The sequence below is a fragment of the Copadichromis virginalis genome, linkage group LG14 (assembly GCF_057382275.1).
Source record: "Copadichromis virginalis isolate Kocher_CV1m ecotype Utaka linkage group LG14, C_Virginalis_male_GT1.1, whole genome shotgun sequence".
Classification (NCBI taxonomy): Eukaryota; Metazoa; Chordata; class Actinopteri; order Cichliformes; family Cichlidae; genus Copadichromis; species Copadichromis virginalis.
In genome coordinates this window covers 15855526-15875180 of record NC_140631.1, presented here as the reverse complement: position 1 = coordinate 15875180, position 19655 = coordinate 15855526, and positions in this window count along the sequence as shown.

The window sequence follows — 19655 nt, the reverse complement described above, 5'->3', positions numbered from 1 at the left end:
TAATTAGTGAAAGTAGGACATATGTATGAGGTGACAAGAAGTGACATTGAGCTTGGAAACAGAAAATATACAAGGAGCTTCTGAGGTTTTGCATGAAAGTTCAGATTCTGTTTCTGTCATCTTCAGCCTAATTAAGTATGTGTGTCACATTGTGAAAGACGTGGGCTGAACTTTATTTCCATACCTGCTTGAGTTTTACAGACATTTTTTTCTGTAGGATAATTGTCTTCACAGATTTGGTTCTGATGAGGTTTTATCGGCCAGCATAAGCACGGGAACTCTGTGTGGCTGTCTTGGCTTTCTTTAAGAACAGGAATAGGCTGGTTTACACACTCATAGAAACTGTACACACTGTAAAGCTGTATATTGGCTTGACTCAGCTGTTCCTGAAACCAGTCTTTATAAAGACACTGGCCTTATTGATTCACATGCATTCTGTAGGCTGATGAATACCAATCCACTGAGGAAACTGTTCAGGTGCTGTTTATTTTCTGAATGTGTTCTGTTACACATGCTACACTTACTGGCTTTGTGCTTTGCCCTTTATTTCTATCTTTTCTCCTATGTCCTCCACTTTCTTTTCTTTTTCCCTCCCTTTTCACTTCTTTTCCTTATCTCTCTGCTCTCTGTTTTCTTTTTCGCTAATCTGCCCCTCCCCACCTGTCAACTCTGGCATTGTTAAACTGCACGTATACTAATGTGAATAATAAAATCAATACATAAATAAAGAAAAGAAAGGACTAACAAGAGAAGCTTATAGAGAGTTTATAGAGTTCCTCTTGGCAAAGCAAATGTGTTTGGCACAACAGTGCATTCAGATCATGATTCTGCTCACTAACGCTGCCAGGCACAGCAGGTTTAAAAAAATAATAAATAAATAAAACACAAGTGGCAGCCGTTTGCTATAAACCAGCTTTAAAGGTTGTCAGTCAGTCATGGGTGTCAGACTGATGGTCAGCGCTCTTGCAGGCTGACAAAATCCATGCTGGATGTGCCAGCCCAGTGCTGTCACCTAATATTGCATCATTCCATGACATAGCCTACACTCTGCAGTCACAATCACCATGCACAACAGCGTGCCAGTATAATGAAGCCAATGGGGACAAGTGCAACAAGTGGTTTAGCTAGGCCTGCTAATGTTCCTTGGTGTCACAGACATCTGCTCCTAGAGTTGACAGGACTCACATGGATCACTTACTTGACACTCATAGGTTACAGAGCCTGGCCAGTGAACTGGAGCTACGGTGTATGGTGAGAGAATTTTAGAGTGTACCCTTGGCTGCGACTGTGATAGTTCAGTCATTGAACCCTTTGTTTTTGTTATCTTTTTTTTTCAACTGCAGGACCCACATTAACAAACTTGAGTTTGTACTTATGGGAGGGAGTGCTACAGCCCAAGCAGGCCTGCATGTTGTGTGGGTGTGTTCTGTGTCTCTGTTGAACTCAGACACTGTTTTCCATGAGGAGCCAGTGTGCACCTGGCCCCACTCTGCAATCAGCAAACAAAGGCTACTTGGTCGGTTTGTGTGTGAACAAGCCCTGAGAGTGGAGAACTGTGGTGATGTGCTTTGAGTTTCCGTGCTTCAGACTAGTGGTGCTGCTAGTGAGCAGTTTGGGTTTGATGACAGCAGAAATATTTTTATTTTATTTAACCTCTTCCCTTTCAGGATATCTTTGTTTGCTGTTACAGTTGCATTGCAGTCTCTTTATGCTTGGTCATTTGTAATAAAAGCCTATTATTATCATTGTTACAAAATTCTCAGCTTTTTTTTCTTTTCCTAGTTCTTACTGTTGTTGCTCCCCCCATCTCCTAGCCCTTTTTGGGGATGGGGGGGTTTCTTTCTTTTGTACCATGAGTTCAGACGCGCAAGGAAGTGTAGAAGTTAGCGCTGCCTCACCGTAAGAAAGTTCAAACATTATGATTGGTGGAGGCCTTTGCCATGGGAATTTTGTGAACATAGAGGGAAATCTTGTGTGCAACCATGCCATCCCACCGCCATAAATAAAAGAAAGCTTAATAGCCTCTCATTTATCAAATGAAATATGTATAACAGTTAAAGTACTTTCCTCTGCACACAAGATAAAGCCTGTGTGCACATTCACATTGTGAACACCATATCTATATATCTACCTCTCTGTCTATCTATCTATCTATCTATCTATCTATCTATCTATCTATCTATCTATCTATCTATCTATCTATCTATCTGTACATATATGTGTGTATATATACATATATATGTAGAGAGAGAGAGTCAACGCTTTTATTCATCCTAAAGGTGTTCAGGTTACTATTGTAGGCCAGTCAAGTTCTTTCACAGTAAACTCATTTATTTTTTACAACTCAGTCAGCCATATTGAGCTGTCACACACCAAGTCAACATTTTATTTTTTAAAGATTTTTTTTAAGTTATTCACTTCAGTAGGATTTTTTTCCCTATTTTTATGTTAATGCTTAAATTCAAAGTCAATATGTGCAGTAGTGATGATTGTGCTATGTATAGATAGATAACTTGGATGCTTTAATCAAACTTCAAAGTGACATGGTTTTCGCCTCTAGATGACACCAACAAATTATAATACATCTGTTTCTGACCCCCTGACAAACTGAAATTTTGCTAACCCCTTTAATAAACTAAAATCTTTGAAGTACAAAGCAACATGACGGCTTGAAAACAGTCATTTTTTAGCCATCTACAAAAAAACGTGAAATAATTTACAATTGTTTCTTTTGAAGTAGATGACCACATGAACGTGTTAAATAACTCAATTAGATTGCAGGTGTGAGTCTAAACCTTTGATTTTTTCCTGTATTTACCCCCTGCAGTCCGTCAGACCTGCTGTGCAACCTTATACTCCCCCAAGCCATTGCACTTGTTTAGAGGAGTGTTAACTTATTGTAATGTGAAATTTAAGGAATTCAAATAAAAGCCTAACTTTCTTTAAAAATGTCAATGTGAAAACAGTATTACAACTGCTATTCTTACCTTTTGAAGGTTCAGTTTTAATGATCTGCTTTTAACTCCATGCAATTTAAGTATCTAATGACTATAATTTAAAAACTAAAATTAAAGAATGGTTTAAAATTGAAAAAGATTTAAAGTTAAAAAAATCCACCTCCATTTGGTTGGATGAAACAGCATTTTTAAATTGGTTCTGGAACTATTATAGCGCTACAACTAAATTGTAATTTTGGGCACTAAATCCCACACTTGCCTAGATATCTACAGTAAATGACTGGACGTAGTCCTAGCATTTACAAAACCTCTTTAGGTGTATTACAGCACAACTGCTGGATTGAATTAGGAGGGTTCCGAGATTTGTATCAGAAGCTAATTGAGATACATTGATTATCTTGTGACAATGTCAGTCATAGTGTCCATGTAAACATACTGGAAGTAGGAGAGATCATTATAAATATGAGAAGGGCATCACTAAAATGTCAAGGTTTGAAAGTGTTTGCATTCAGCAGTGGCAAGGACCACCAGCATATTGGACATAACTTTCTGAATTGTTAACTATGTGAATAAATGTAATAATTACTGGAGTCTCAGTAAACTCAATTAATTTCAATTCAAGTTCATTTCAATGAACATTCAGGTAAAGACCCTACAGTATTCTGGAGAAAACAATCAAATGACCCAAATGTTACTAGTTTCTATGATTTATCTACTTAGTCACTGAGGATAGAATAAGGACATCACAGTAATCATGATCAGTGTTGGTCAAGTTACTTGAAAAAAGTAATCAGTAACTAATTACTGAGAGTAAGTAATGCCGTTACATTACTGATTACTTATTTTCAATAGTAATTAATTACTTAGTTACTTAGTTACTTTTTAAAAACACGATTTACAACCTGGTGATAAAGCAATAGATCTTTCAGCCCAATTCTACTTGTTCTGCATAATCCATCATACAAAGTGTAATCAAATGGAAAAGTCTCTTTTTAAAACTTGTTTTATTAGTTTTAATCTTTTAAAAAATGTAATTATTTGCAACATTCTCTGACTGGAAGAAATTCCACTGGAATGTGCAGAAAATAGGTTTAAATGTTAAACAAATGATTCCAGGAATGATTCCAGCACATAAAATTAAATATTTTTTTGTGTTTACACTCACTCTTTCAAATAGATGCAAGTAAAACACAGCAGAAAATAAATAAAATCAAAGACTAGCAGTACTGTTGCTCTATTTTCACCTGTAAAGCAGGAGCGGGGTAGGTGGAGGTTTGCCCTGGTGCAGGTGTGCCGCAGCGGTCAGTTGAACAATCCACGAGTTTCTCTGTGAATTTCCCATTAGGTCGTAGCGCACTCGGTGCTTGTTTGGAAGTTTAGGGGTTTTTTGCTGTAAAAAGAAGTTTTCTTCCCACGCACAACGGACACTAATGTTTTTGTCACTTTTTATGGAATCAAACTCAAAGTAAGGTCAGTACTTCCACGCTTTAAACGCTGCACGCTCATACTCTCTCCCGCACTCCATATATGATCCATGGTTGATCTGCACACAGCTGTTGTCACGAACGTCGCACTCGCTTACGTCACTGTCATGAGATATTCTCGCAAAAAAAATCACGGTTTTAGTAACGCAGTATCGCAGTGTTCCTACGGGAAAGTAACGGCAATCTAATTACCGTTTTTGCAATAGTAATCCCTAACTTTACTCTTTACTTGAAAAAAGTAATCGGATTACAGTAACGCGTTACTGCCCATCTCTGATCATGATGGCATGAAAATTCACCACTTTACCTTTATGAAGGACAGATTCACCTTTCTCCAACTGCAAGACAGTAAGTGCCACAAACTGATCCCAATGACACGATCATAAGAATTTATTGTGATGTTTTACTTCACTTAAAAGGCGTCTACAGTGTCAGCCAAAGCCACTTCAAACTCAGCAGTTAACCGCAATTTGAACTCTTGAAGACAACAAGTCAATAAATCTGCAAAGACATGTTCAGTGAAGGAAACTGGCAGCTGTACTTTTTGTCACCTTGACAGATGAATGACACGTCTCCTTGTTATCCCTCTGAACGTCTTTTACTTTTATCAGCTTCGTACCTCTATCTTATCCCCTGTACCTCTGTTGTCAATTGTCTTTATTTCCGTCTCTTGCACCGAGTCTCACTCGTATTCTACATCTAACTCTAATGAATTCTTCCTGGTACATTTAATTTTTTTTTATTCCCAGCTGCCCTCTTTTTATTCCTCTTGATATCTTCTTTGTGTTTTTGTCGTCACATCTGTTTGGTTAGTTGAGGACGTGGTACAGCGTCGTGTCTCAGGCCACTGGAGGACTTTTAGAAGTCAGCAAGAGAGAGTCTACGGCGGTCCCCTGGGTTCCTGTGTGCGCGCACACACACAAGCAAATTCACACAAATTCAATCACACACCAGTGTTAAGCTCTCAAATTCCCCTCAAAGAGTCTCACTCCCACAAGGCCACAGAGAGAAAAACAAAGAGATGGAATGTTTTCTCTATCCTCCCCTTTCCATCTCTTTCTCTCCTACTCTGGCTACAGTCTTCAGTCGTTCTCTGCAGTGCAGTACAAACATGCAGAGTGATCAAAGAGTCTGGGGGTGTCAGAATCGAGGGACAAAATGGACGTGTGTAGAAGACAAGATAAGAAAAGAAGTTGGGGGAACACAGCTGTCAATCAGACATTCAGTCAAACTCCGTGGAGTTTCTATCCCAGTGGCACACCTGCGGACTTCTGAGCTTACCTGCATGACCATCAGTGTATTAAAGTTGCTACAGTTGTTACCTTTGTTCTTTGTTTGTAATTGAATTAAAAAAAAAATCTTGAGATAATTAATTAATTAACCTTATTACCATGGTAAAGGGAATGAAGCCACTTTTCCCTGTGTCACTGAAGCACAGGTCTATTTGTGCGAAGATAATCTACTGTTAGTATGTGAATCTAGTTGTGTTTACCTTCAAGCCCAACCTTTCGTGAAGTCAAATGAAAAGTATCCATTCATCCATTTTCTTATCTGCTTTTCTAACTTGGGGTCACAAGGAGACTGGAGGTTATCTCAACTGTTTCAGTGTGAAGGATGGGGTACACCCTGGACAGGTTACCAGTAGCTCCCAGGGCTGACATAGAAGGGCAGATAACATCACATGCTCACACCCACAGCTACGGCCAATTTAGAATCACCATTTAATCTAACAAGCATGTCTTTAGGATGACTACAACTTTATACCCTCAGTAAAAAGTGTCTTTTTTTCCCCTATTTTTAAATATAGCTTAAATGCTGCTACTGGAGATTAATAACCTCAAGAAAATGTGTACGTGTAGGTTTGCTTAGGGGAAAAAATAATAATAATACGGCAATAGTTTTAGTCCCGATGGTTGCTGTGTGAACCGTGGAGTCACAGCGCCCTCTTCTGGATCCAGCTGAAAATAGATGGACACGGTTGAGACATTCACTGCATTTGTGTATACTCAACTACAGGCAATGCAAAGATCTGGAAGAGTCATACTTATTTTTAACCAAAGACAATTTTATTTTGATCAGCCTTTAATAATTGGAGATAATTACAATAAGTCTGATAAAAATGTAGGGTTTTTTTGCAACATTTAAGACACAAAAATAATTCTAATAAAAATAAAATGTTAAATTAATACAAAAATGTATTTTTATCCCTATTGTTTTACACAACTAACTGTATTTCAATTAATAACCCTGGTCCTTTTTTCTCTGTCTCCCCCATCTTTTTAGGCTGCAGACAGGAAGGCTCTGTCAATTCAGTGGGAATAAGTAGACTGATAAAATCCCAGTGTCTCTGTAGTATGCACTGAGTTTATTAAAAATAGCATTTAAGGTAAAATAGCTTGGGTGTTTAGGGTTGGGTTTTATCTGTTTATTATAGTTTTTAAATGATTGGTTTAAAAGAGATTTACCAGTTATGTTCCAAAAAATTGATTCTGTTCATCTGGACGTAGTGTTTTCAGTGGGAAAAACACTCTACAAATTTTCACCTTTGCAAATAAATGTGACACAAACTAAAACATATAGATTGTATCATGGTTTAATTTACATTGCATACTTACACCTGTCCTGGGGATCAGGTGTTGGGTTACCTGAAGAAAGGTCAGACTTTTAGTGGAGATGAAACGCAGGCTGGGTTTGCTCATCCATCCAGAATTGTGTGATTCAAAACTAATAATAAATATACATGTAAGTGTCTTCTCTCTTTCTCTCTCTTTTTGAGCAGGTTCATACATTTCATTGCATTATAGGGTAATTTGAAAACGTTAACACTACATTAATCCCAGTTATCCATTAGTGAGCTACCCATGTGCAAAATCACTGGTAGGAGAATTAAAAATTGGAGTTTATGCCTCTGTAATGTTATTTACACATATCTAGGGAGGAATTTCACTGGAGCAGCTCAAGAAATACATTTATTATTGACAAATAAACACCCAAGGCTAAATATCTATGGGTTATGTTTTTCTTTTTCCAGATTCTGATTGTCAGTTTGCCTGCAAGGGTGAAAAGTTTCAGTGTGTTCTTTTGTCACAAGGGAAAGAAATAACTTTTGAACTTACAGCTACCTTACCTGTTTAGCAATTTTTAACTGGTTTCAAAGGTGAAAGTGAGAGTAAAGGAGCCTGTGTGTGTGTGCGTGCGTGCGTGTGTGTGTGTGTGTGTGTGTGTCATATGGTCGTGTGGTACTAACAAAACCTTGGAGAAAAAACTATGGTAGATGCAGTTTTGTTCTTGGGGAAAGTGTGCTGAGTGCAGCTGCAAGTATAGCTTTTGTCAAAAACAAATTCATTGTAAGTGTACAATATACTTTACTTGCCTGCTTTTGTGCCAGAACATTAACATGCATCGATTATAGTGCTTGTTTACTTGTATTATTTATTTCAGTCCTGTGAAAAAAAGTGGATGAATTTCATTTTTAAGACCTAAAAATATTTACTCTGCATACTTTACCAACATCTGAGACTGTTTAGTCTAGTACCTCCACAGATCCCTACCTTTGATGTACATAACACCAGCAACAGCCAGGACAGTGGGGATGCACTCTTGTACAATATCGCTGCTGCCTAGCAACAAAAGGCCTCTCTTTATAGCAGCATTTCTTCTCACTGCAGACAGAAAGAGAGAGAAACAGAAAAGAAAAAACAATAATTTCTTTTACAATTCTGTTTGTTGCTTTAATAGCTTTAGTTTCAAAGGCTCTTTATTTTTTGTAGCTCTGTAAACAAATGTTTGCTACCAATCAATATTGTATGCAACATTTTTCATTCTTCTCTCAAGTATATGAACAGATACTCATGTACGTGTATTCTCGTAAAACCTGAAATACCGATTCAACTTCCTTACACAAGAAAAAGTGAACAAATAAATGTTCCAAAATGTACTTATTGTTTAAAAATAAAAATGGTTATTTGGGGGACATTCCTTCCAGCTATTTTGTGCAAAGCCAACTGAACCTTGTGCCATATTAATATGATAATAAAATATTAATACAAGGGAATACAAACTTTAATTCAACATAAATTCTAATGTATTTCTTCAGCTTCAACGCAAGCATGAAAATAAATAAATAAATAAGAAACAAAACTAGCTTTATTTGATTTTTCCTGCATTGTAAATGTGACTGCACATCCAAACGGAACAATATACAGCAGTCAGGGCTTCAACCAGTAATGCTAACTTACACCATGAGGCCAACTTCTTGAATTTGAGACGTGGTGAAATCCTAAGACTGGCTGAGGTAGTGCAGCATGGGGAAAACAATCACTCAGAATAAATCATAATCATTTCTGTTGTGAGGTCCAGTAGACTTGTTTGTTTATTTAGCCATAACAGCTTAATAACATCTGCCTATCATGGCCGATTTCCCAAAACTAGACAGTATAAAGCCAGTGTTAATGTAACTGTTTATGTTTACTAAGATCCCCAATAACTGCAGCAATGCAGCAGCTATTCTTCCTTCTTCCTGGCGTTGCAACTCTTTACATTTTAACAATGCATTATAAGACAGACACACATATACAGTGCAACTAAACATATACACAACACAAAACTGCTCCATATAACACAAATTAGGCCTCTTATCAGGATAAGCACTGATAATACAACATTTAAAAAACATAAGACTAATGTACTGTCATTACTACAGCACACACGCCCATTTTTCAAATTCATATTACCATTTTTAACACCGGTCAAAAGTCAGACCAAATAAATATTGTTTTAGAAGTTTCTTGTATTATCTGTATTGGTAAAGTCCATTCTTCCATAGCCCTGTACAAAACTGTTCTTTTGATTGAACTGGTTCTTGCTTTGGGTAATAAAAATATTTTTCCTGTAGTCTGTCTAGTACAGTATTCCTTTCTGTTGATACTTCAATTCAATATTTTATACAACGTGATGGTGCCTTTGTAACAATAATATTTCTAATAAATACAATTTAAAAAATAAGCAATCTATATTTAACAATTAACCAATTAAGATATTTATGCACAATATTTGTGTTATATCCACAACAAAGGATCATTTGTACTGCTTTATTTTGTGCCATTTGCAATTTCATAATCTGCTCCATTGTACTATCAGACCATACTAATAATCAACATTAGACAATCAAAGACCTTACATGGCATTTAACTACTGAAATACTCTTATTTTAGCAACAAAATTATTAATGTGCTCTGTCCAGAACACTTTACTGTCTAAAGTTACACCCAGGATCCTGGTCTCACGGACTTGGTTAGCAGGTGCACCATTAATAGAAACCTGCAAAACTGGATTCTTACTAATAGAATGGTTAGAGCCAATTTCCATGCTACTAGTCTTAGATACATTCAAAATCTATTTATTATCCACTATCAATTTAACTATTAATTGGATCTATCTTTAACTATTTTTTAAATGCCATATATGTATATATATATATATATATATATATATATATATATATATATATATATATATATATATATATATATATATATATTAGGGGTGCAACGATACACAAAATTCACGGTTCGGTTCGGTTCGATACTTTGGTGTCACGGTTCGATATTTTTTCGATACAAAAAAATGTTCATGCCTTTTTAATTTGTCATTTATTAAAATTATAAATATATATTTTAACTCAAAAGTACAGTTTTTAAATTTAACCCTAACCCTTGTGCGTGTTTTTTATTTTGACAGCGAATGCGCACCTGCGGACCACTTATGTGCAGCCCTGGTTATTTAGCTCGTCATATTGCAGCCACAGAAATTCTTTTGTCCATGAAACCATAAAGCTGCACTTTCTTTTTGCCTCACAGTCTGATTTGTCATAACTTCTCCGTTTTGTGGTAAGCTTTTCTTTGGCTGTCACTTCTTCACCCTGACCTGTCTTATTTGGCTCAGCAGAACTGAAATGCTTTTACACACTCACTCACATAAGCTCAGCGATTCTCTGCACGATCAACCTCTCACATGTTTAAGCTTGCTGCGGGAGATTTCACTTGTCATGTTTGCATAGTAAGCTAACGATTAATAAGACGATGTCAGAGGAATTGGTGCACAAATTATCATCACTCACAGATCAGTGCTGTCGCTCTCTATACACAGTTCGCACGATTGCAAAGTGAAAGCAAAAAAACAAGCGCAAATTCAAACGCGATTTCAATATGTCACATATTGACAGTACCTCACCGATGCCAATGACATAATTACCCAGCTACATTTCTGAAAGAATGCAAAAGCATTGACATATATTTTTCCTTCCTACAATAGCCCGACGGGCAGGGAAGAGATAGATTTTGGTAGCCCGACTGGAAAAATCGCTAGCCCCAGGACGTCGGGGTAGCGATATTGCAAGCCCTGTATCTGATTGAGGAATCACTCATCTTTGGAAAAGAGAGTTTATTACAGAGAAATGTCTCTTTCCAAAATAAAAGCTATACTATCCGCTTCTTCTGGGCTATATTCTCAGCAGCATAAGGAGAATCATGTGCTAACAGCTGTCTAAATGACTCGGCTAAAGTTAGTAGCATGCTTGTTGTTTTTGTCTTTGCACTAGGATGATGTCGGCGTAAATGTGCAGTCATATTCGTTGTGTTCCCACTAGTGCTTTCAGGTTAATCTCGTTGAAATGACCTTAACGCCACAACACGGCAAATCTCCATTAACGAGCTACTGCCAATCGCCCGTGCATGGGGCTAGACGGCCAACACGTTAACGAGCTAACTGCGCTAACACACTAGTTCCCACCCATGTAATTGAGCGTTGCATGGCACATCCAACATACTGTTTTACTTTAGTCCATGACTCGCTTACCTTCAGGGCCATACGTCACATGAAAACCAAAATAATTCCAAACGCCAGATCTGAATGAGGGTGGGGGAGGTCCATGTTGCAAGGAGAGCTTAACTTCTGTCTTGCTAGCTTGTCCTGTGCTCTTCCTTCTGACTATGCTGTCTGTGTTGAGCGCTCAGTGGATCTGCGCTCGACAGTGCAGCCTAGGCGGAGTAGTCGAACGCAGATTCACTGAGCGCTCAACACAGACAGCATCGTCAGAAGGAAAGTTGATAAAATAAATTACAAATGTTGTATTGTTCGATACATATGCGTACCGAACCGAAAGCACTGTATCGAACGGTTCAATATCGATACGAATATCGTTGCACCCCTAATATATATATATATATATATATATTAGGGGTGCAACGATACACAAAATTCACGGTTCGGTTCGGTTCGATACTTTGGTGTCACGGTTCGATATTTTTTCGATACAAAAAATGTTCATGCATTTTTAATTTGTCATTTATTAAAATTATAAATATATATTTTAACTCAAAAGTACAGTTTTTGAATTTAACCCTAACCCTTGTGCGTGTTTTTTATTTTGACAGCGAATGCGCACCTGCGGACCACTTATGTGCAGCCCTGGTTATTTAGCTCATCATATTGCAGCCACAGAAATTATTTTGTCCATGAAACCATAAAGCTGCACTTTCTTTTTGCCTCACAGTCTGATTTGTCATAACTTCTCCGTTTTGTGGTAAGCTTTTCTTTGGCTGTCACTTCTTCACCCTGACCTGTCTTATTTGGCTCAGCAGAACTGAAATGCTTTTACACACTCACTCACATAAGCTCAGCGATTCTCTGCACGATCAACCTCTCACATGTTTAAGCTTGCTGCGGGAGATTTCACTTGTCATGTTTGCATAGTAAGCTAACGATTAATAAGACGATGTCAGAGGAATTGGTGCACAAATTATCATCACTCACAGATCAGTGCTGTCGCTCTCTATACACAGTTCGCACGATTGCAAAGTGAAAGCAAAAAAACAAGCGCAAATTCAAACGCGATTTCAATATGTCACATATTGACAGTGGCTCACCGATGCCAATGACATAATTACCCAGCTACATTTCCGAAAGAATGCAAAAGCATTGACATATATTTTTCCTACAATAGCCCGACGGGCAGGGAAGAGATAGATTTTGGTAGCCCGACTGAAAAAATCGCTAGCTCCGGGACGTCGGGCTAGCGATATTGCAAGCCCTGTATCTGATTGAGGAATCACTCATCTTTGGAAAAGAGAGTTTATTACAGAGAAATGTCTCTTTCCAAAATAAAAGCTATACTATCCGCTTCTTCTGGGCTATATTCTCAGCAGCATAAGGAGAATCATGTGCTAACAGCTGTCTAAATGACTCGGCTAAAGTTAGTAGCATGCTTGCTTTTTTTTGTCTGCTTCCACTTGTCTTTGCACTACGATGATGTCGGCGTAAATGTGCAGTCATATTCGTTGTGTTCCCGCTAGTGCTTTCAGGTTAATCTCGTTGAAATTACCTTAACGCCACAACACGGCAAATCTCCGTTAACGAGCTACCGCCGATCACCCGTGCATGGGGCTAGACGGCCAACACGTTAACGAGCTAACTGCGCTAACACACTAGTTCACACCAATGTAATTGAGCATTGCATGGCACATTCAACATACTGTTTTACTTTAGTCCATGACTCGCTTACCTTCAGGGTCATACGTCACATGAAAACCAAAATAATTCCAAACGCCAGATCTGAATGACGTTCAATTTGCCTGTTGCAAGGAGAGCTTAACTTCTGTCTCGCTAGCTTGCCCTGCGCTCTTCCTTCTGACTATGCTGTCTGTGTTGAGCGCTCAGTGGATCTGCGCTCGACAGTGCAGCCTAGGCGGAGTAGTCGAACACAGATTCACTGAGCGCTCAACACAGACAGCATCGTCAGAAGGAAAATTGATAAAATAAATTACAAATGTTGTATTGTTCGATACATATGCGTACCGAACCGAAAGCACTGTATCGAACGGTTCAATATCGATACGAATATCGTTGCACCCCTAATATATATATATATATATATATATATATATATATATATATATATATATATATGTATATATATATATATATATATATATATGTATGTATGTATATATATATATATATATATATATATATATATATATATATATATACATATATATATATATATATATATATTAGGGGTGCAACGATATTCGTATCGATATTGAACCGTTCGATACAGTGCTTTCGGTTCGGTATACATATATATATATAGTTAAATCACCTGCATACATAGACATAGTTGCCTTATTGAGGACAAATGGCATGTCATTTGAAAAAAATTGTACAAAAGAGTGGTCCAAGATAACTTTCTTGGGGTACTCCACAATCTACAACACTAATGTCTGAATATGGTCCATGTTTCCATACACATAGGGAGAGACAACCATTCGCACCTATGGACAATTTAGAGTTACCAATTAACCTATCCATGGCTCCATGGCTCCATGGCTTTGGACTGTGGGAGGAAACTAGAGTCCTGGAGAGAACCCACACAAACACATGGAGTACATGCAAACTCCACACAGAAAGACCCCGGCCTGATGGTGGAATAGAACTCAGGATCTTCTTGCTGTGATGCAACAGTGCTAACCACCGTATGCTAACCACCACCATTAAGGACAACACCGTAACAAATCCATAACATTCTAATTTCTTCAATAGTATTTCATGATTGATTATATCAAAAGCAGCTGTAAAAGCCAGCACTACCGCTCCAACTGTGTTCTTCTCTTCTGTACACCTTAACCAATCATTGTGTGGATGCCTTAACAGGCATCCACACTATTGAGATCCTGTTTCTCTTTCTTCTTTATTATTATTCCGGGTGTTTCCGTACACTTTTTGCCGTGGATCTACTTCCACAATTTTTGTGCTATTTTCACCGTTCAAACTCTAAACTGTTCTGCTCTTTCTGCTAATGCCGGCTATGACTTTTGGTGTTTATTACTATTATACTTTTTAAAATATTACACTTTTTTCCTTTAATTTGTCCCATTGAAATGAATGGGAAACTTCCACAATTCTGCTAAAACTTTCTTGTCTTTGAAACTTAACTACTGCCTCATACTTTCACCTAGAAACTTCATTCAAACTTTCAAATGTTCTCAAATGATTTGGCTATTCCTGTATGATTCAGCTTTTTCAGATCTTCTACCGTTTTAATCTTATCCCTCTTTGAGTTTTCAGTTGCAAAATTGTGATTTTTCAGAAAATACATGCGTTGCTATGGTTGCTATGCAATTAACTCAGAGGGGACAGTGAAACTGTTTGAATTTTCTCTTCATGTCCAAACAACTTCTTGCTACTCGCTCAATTTCCACTCAAGCCCCACAAATTATACACCAAAACGTAGGTATTTTTGCTGGCTATCATTGTTGTGGGACTCATAGATATTTTGCAAATCTCCTCAGAGTAACACAAAGTCAGAAAACTCTCCATATAAACTCAATGGAGAGTTTGTTCAAAATCACCGCTGGATTTCTCTAATGAGAGGCATTTTCAAATTGTCATATCTCCTTAACGAAGCGAAGTTAAGACATGAGGCTTGTCCCCGTATATGTTCAGACACTCCTGACGCTCACAATTCAAGAATTTCTTTCTCACCTATTACCGTTCTGAAATGAGTTGGACTTGTTTGAGGGTAGGAAATTTGTCCCTCACTCAGATTTCATCAGATTTCAATCTCTGGAAATGAACCACTTTTTTCTCTCGTCATATCTTTTTGATGGATTTCCACAGAGCCCTGAAAATTTCCATGACTGTTCACCAAAGCCTGCTGTTTCTTACGGTGAAAGAATAATTTTGATGCTCCATATAGATTTAGAGTTACCAAAGGTTGTTTGAGCGCAAGTCAAGGCAGTTTTTGCTTCGCCTCTACTCAGTTACAGTGTATTACAAGTCATATATCTTTAAGAATTTATGTTTTATCTCTGAATTATGAAGACCTGAAGATTCCCCCATCTCTTCTGAATAAAACGATGCCTGAATGACCGTTCTAGCCTCTACGGTTAGGAAATTATGGCCATTTGTTCGAGGGGAATCCTGAATGTCAGAAATACACTGAAGAAAACTCACACCTCTCTCTGTGTCTGTGTGTGTAAGGGCTGACTACAGCAGGTGCAGCTAATTTAACTGACCTACATATACCAAGCCCAGACTCTCCACAGCTCCTGTTCCCTTTACTGTCTGTGTATGTGTGTCTGTGTATCAATATTTCTCCTATGTTTAGGTATTACTCCTCAATCATAGTATTTCTGCTAAAGCAAAGTAATTCTACTACATCTAAGTACTTTTGCCAAATCATAGTATTTCTGCTAAATCATAGTATTTCTGCCAATTCATAGTATTTTTGCAAATTCATGGTATTTGTGCAAAATCATGGTTTTGGGGCCAAATATTTCTGTTATTTTATAATATATGTGCTGAATATATTATATGTGCCAAATCATAGTATTTATCCCAAATTATAATATTTATGCCAAATTACAGTATTTCTGCTAAAACGCAGAAATAGTACCTTTTAGCAGGAATTTCTACCAAAAGATAGTACTTCTGCTAAATCAGAGTATTTCTGCTAAACCAGAGTATTCCTGCCAAATCATAGTATTTGTACTGAAACATGGTACTTCTGCCCAATCATAGTATTTATACCCAATCATAGTATTTCTGCTAAATCATAGCATTTGTGCCAAATCATGGTATTTGTGCAAAAACATAGTATGTCTGCAAAACCATAGTATATCTCTTATGTTATAGTATTACTACTAAGGCATAGTATTTCTGCCAAATCATAGTATGTGTGCCAAATCGCAGTATTTATACCAAATCACAGTATTTGTGGTAAAACATAGTATTTCTGCCATATTGTGGTATTTGTGCAAGAACATTGAACTGTTATGTTATAGTATTACTACTAAGTCATAGTATTTCTGCATTGTTATAGTATTTGTACTAAAACGTAGTATCTCTGCCAAGTCATAGAATTACTGCAATTTCATAGTTTTTTTTAGGAAATCTGTTATGTTATAGTATTACTACTAAGTCATAGTATTTCTGCCAAATCACAGTATTTGTGCCAAAGCATCGTATTTGTATGGAGTCATAGTATTTCTTCTAAATCATAGTATTTCAATCAAATCTCAGTAGTTGTTGTTAAAACGCAGTATTATTGCAAATCATAGTATTTGTACCCAATCATAGTATTTCTGCTAAATCATAGCATTTGTGCCAAATCATGGTATTTGTGCAAAATCATAGTATGTCTGCAAAACCATAGTATATCTTTTATGTCATAGTATTACTACTAAGGCATAGTATTTCTGCCAAATCATAGTATTTGTACTAAATCATAGTACTTGTGCCAAATCATAGTATTTGTTGAACATCATAGTATTGGAACCAAAACATAGTATTTGTCCCAAAGCATCGTATTTGTATGGAGTAATAGTATTTCTTCTAAATCATAGTATTTCAATCAAATCTCAGTAGTTGTGTTAAAATGCAGTATTATTGCCAAATCATAGTATTTGTACCCAATCATAGTATTTTTGCCAAATCGTGGTATTTGTGCCCAATTAATAATTCTGTTATGTTATAGTATTACTACTAAGTCGTAGAATATCTGTTATATTATAGTGTATCTGCGGAATATAGTATGTGTGCCAAATCGTAGTATTTACACCAAATCACAGTATTTTTGCTAAAACATAGTATTTCTGCCATATTGTGGTATTTGTGCAAGAACATTGAACTGTTATGTTATAGTATTACTACTAAGTCATAGTATTTCTGCGTTGTTATAGTATTTGTGCTAAAACGTAGTATCTCTGCCAAGTCATAGAATTAATGCAATTTCATAGTTTTTTTTTAGGAAATCTGTTATGTTATAGTATTACTACTAAGTCATAGTATTTCTGCCAAATCATAGTATTTGTACTAAATCATAGTACTTGTGCCAAATCATAGTATTTGTTGCACATCATAGTATTAGAACCAAAACATAGTATTTGTCCCAAAGTATCGTATTTGTATGGAGTAATAGTATTTCTTCTAAATCATAGTATTTCAATTAAATCTCAGTAGTTGTGTTAAAATGCAGTATTATTGCCAAATCATAGTATTTGTACCCAATCATAGTATTTTTGCCAAATCGTGGTATTTGTGCCCAAATAATAATTCTGTTATGTTATAGTATTACTACTAAGTTGTAGCATATCTGTTATGTTATAGTGTATCTGCGGAATATAGTATGTGTGCCAAATCATAGTATTTATACCAAATCACAGTATTTGTGCTAAAACATAGTATTTCTGCCATATTGTGGTATTTGTGCAAGAACATTGAACTGTTATGTTATAGTATTACTACTAAGTCATAGTATTTCTGCGTTGTTATAGCATCCTCCTACTGTATGCCATACCTCCCTGTACCATCCATCTGACCGCAATAAACTCCACCTGTGGTAATCTAATCCCTGGATGTCAGCCTCTCCTTCTGACCGAGGATAGTTATAGTATTTGAGCCAAATCATAGTATTTGTGCTAAAACATAGTATTTCTTCCAAATCATAGTATTTGTGCCAAAGTATAGTATTTCTTCCAAATCATAGTATAACTGCACAATAAAGGTTCTTGAGCCACATCAGTGTTTGTGCCAAATCTTAGTATTTCTTCTAAATCCTAGTAATTCTGCTCAATGATAGAATTTCTGCTATGCTTTAGTACTTTTTTCCTAGATTGTAGTACTTCTGCTAAGTCAAAGTATTTCATGTAAATCATAGTATTTCTACCAAGTCCCAATGTTTCTGCTAAATCATAAATAATGTTTTAGTACAAATTGTATGATTTGGTGGAACTTTCTGTGTTCCAGCACAAATGCTATGATTTGGCAGGAAAAAAATATTATTTAGTATAAATACTAAGTTTTAGCAGAAATGCTATGTTTAAACTTTAAAAAATTCTGCTATTTCTGCTGATGTGTGTTATGACTTTTGACCATTGAAATGAATGGTACACATTATCAATGTGGTCACTGATTTTGCATGATGGGCTGAGCTGTGCTTTACCTCAGTGAGATAAGCATCCGTTCTCAGACTGGGAGGCCTGGGTTCAAATCCAGCTTATGGCAACATTTCTTTCACTTAACAGTTAAACTTTTTTTAAACTCTTTTCAACACAAATTTCATTTTATTCACCCCTTTTCAGCAAAATTTTCAGTTTTTTTAACCCCTTTTCAGCACAAATCCAAACTTTATCAGCTCTTTTTCAGCAAAAACCTCTTTTCAGCAGAATTCTGCTCATTCAACTCTTTTCAGCAAAATTATCAGTTTTTTCTGCTGTTTTCAGAAAAAAACTCTTTTCAGCAGAATTCTGCTCATTCACCTCTTTTCAGCAGAAATTCTGCTGATGGAACTCTTTTCAGCAGAATTTTCACCCCTTTTTTTTTGCCCAAATTCTGCTAGCACAATTGTCAATCTCTCCACCTTTTCTTTGTGAGAAAGTGTTTGGCTCAGTGAGCTAAATAGCTGCCCTTTGATCAGGAGGGCCAGGTTTGAATCCTGCTCAGGGCATCTTTTTTTTTTTTTTTTGTTTCAACTTTTTCAGCTTTTTTCAGCAGATATCTTCAGCCGTTAAGGCATCCACACTGCATTTTCGCAGGAAATGCAAATTTTTCTAGTTACTCATTTGAGTTAAGGCAGTAGCTAAAGAATACCCTTTTCTATAAGCATCCTGATATTCACTAATTAAATATTCACACTGAAAAAAACATTTATCTGCTCATAATTCTTTCAGTAATCCTTAATAAAACGGGTAATAAACTTATTGGATGACTATTAGACCCACAAAAATGTCATTTACTATTTTCTCGCAGAGGAAAAAAAATACTTCTTACTGCAATTTTCCATGCTTGGCATTCTTTCAGTAAAACTTATCATACATTTATGATATGACAAATGGCCAGAGCAGTCGGATTAGCAGTACTTTAAGCAGTGTCATGTCAATCCAGTCAATACACAGAGGTTTGTTTTACATCTTTTTAACATATTGTCTGTTGTACTTATATTTACTAGGTTAAAGTTTCTCTTTCCTTTTAGGATTTTCTTTTTAATTAGATATAATACCCGCGTGTCTGTTCTAGGCATATTAATTTTTTTTAGATTATTTAACTTAATTAGAAAATATTCATTGAAATGATTTGCAATATCATTTGGCTTAGATAAAAACTGACCTCCTGTCTCTATATAGAAAGGCATATCTTTTATGTTTTTGACAATTAA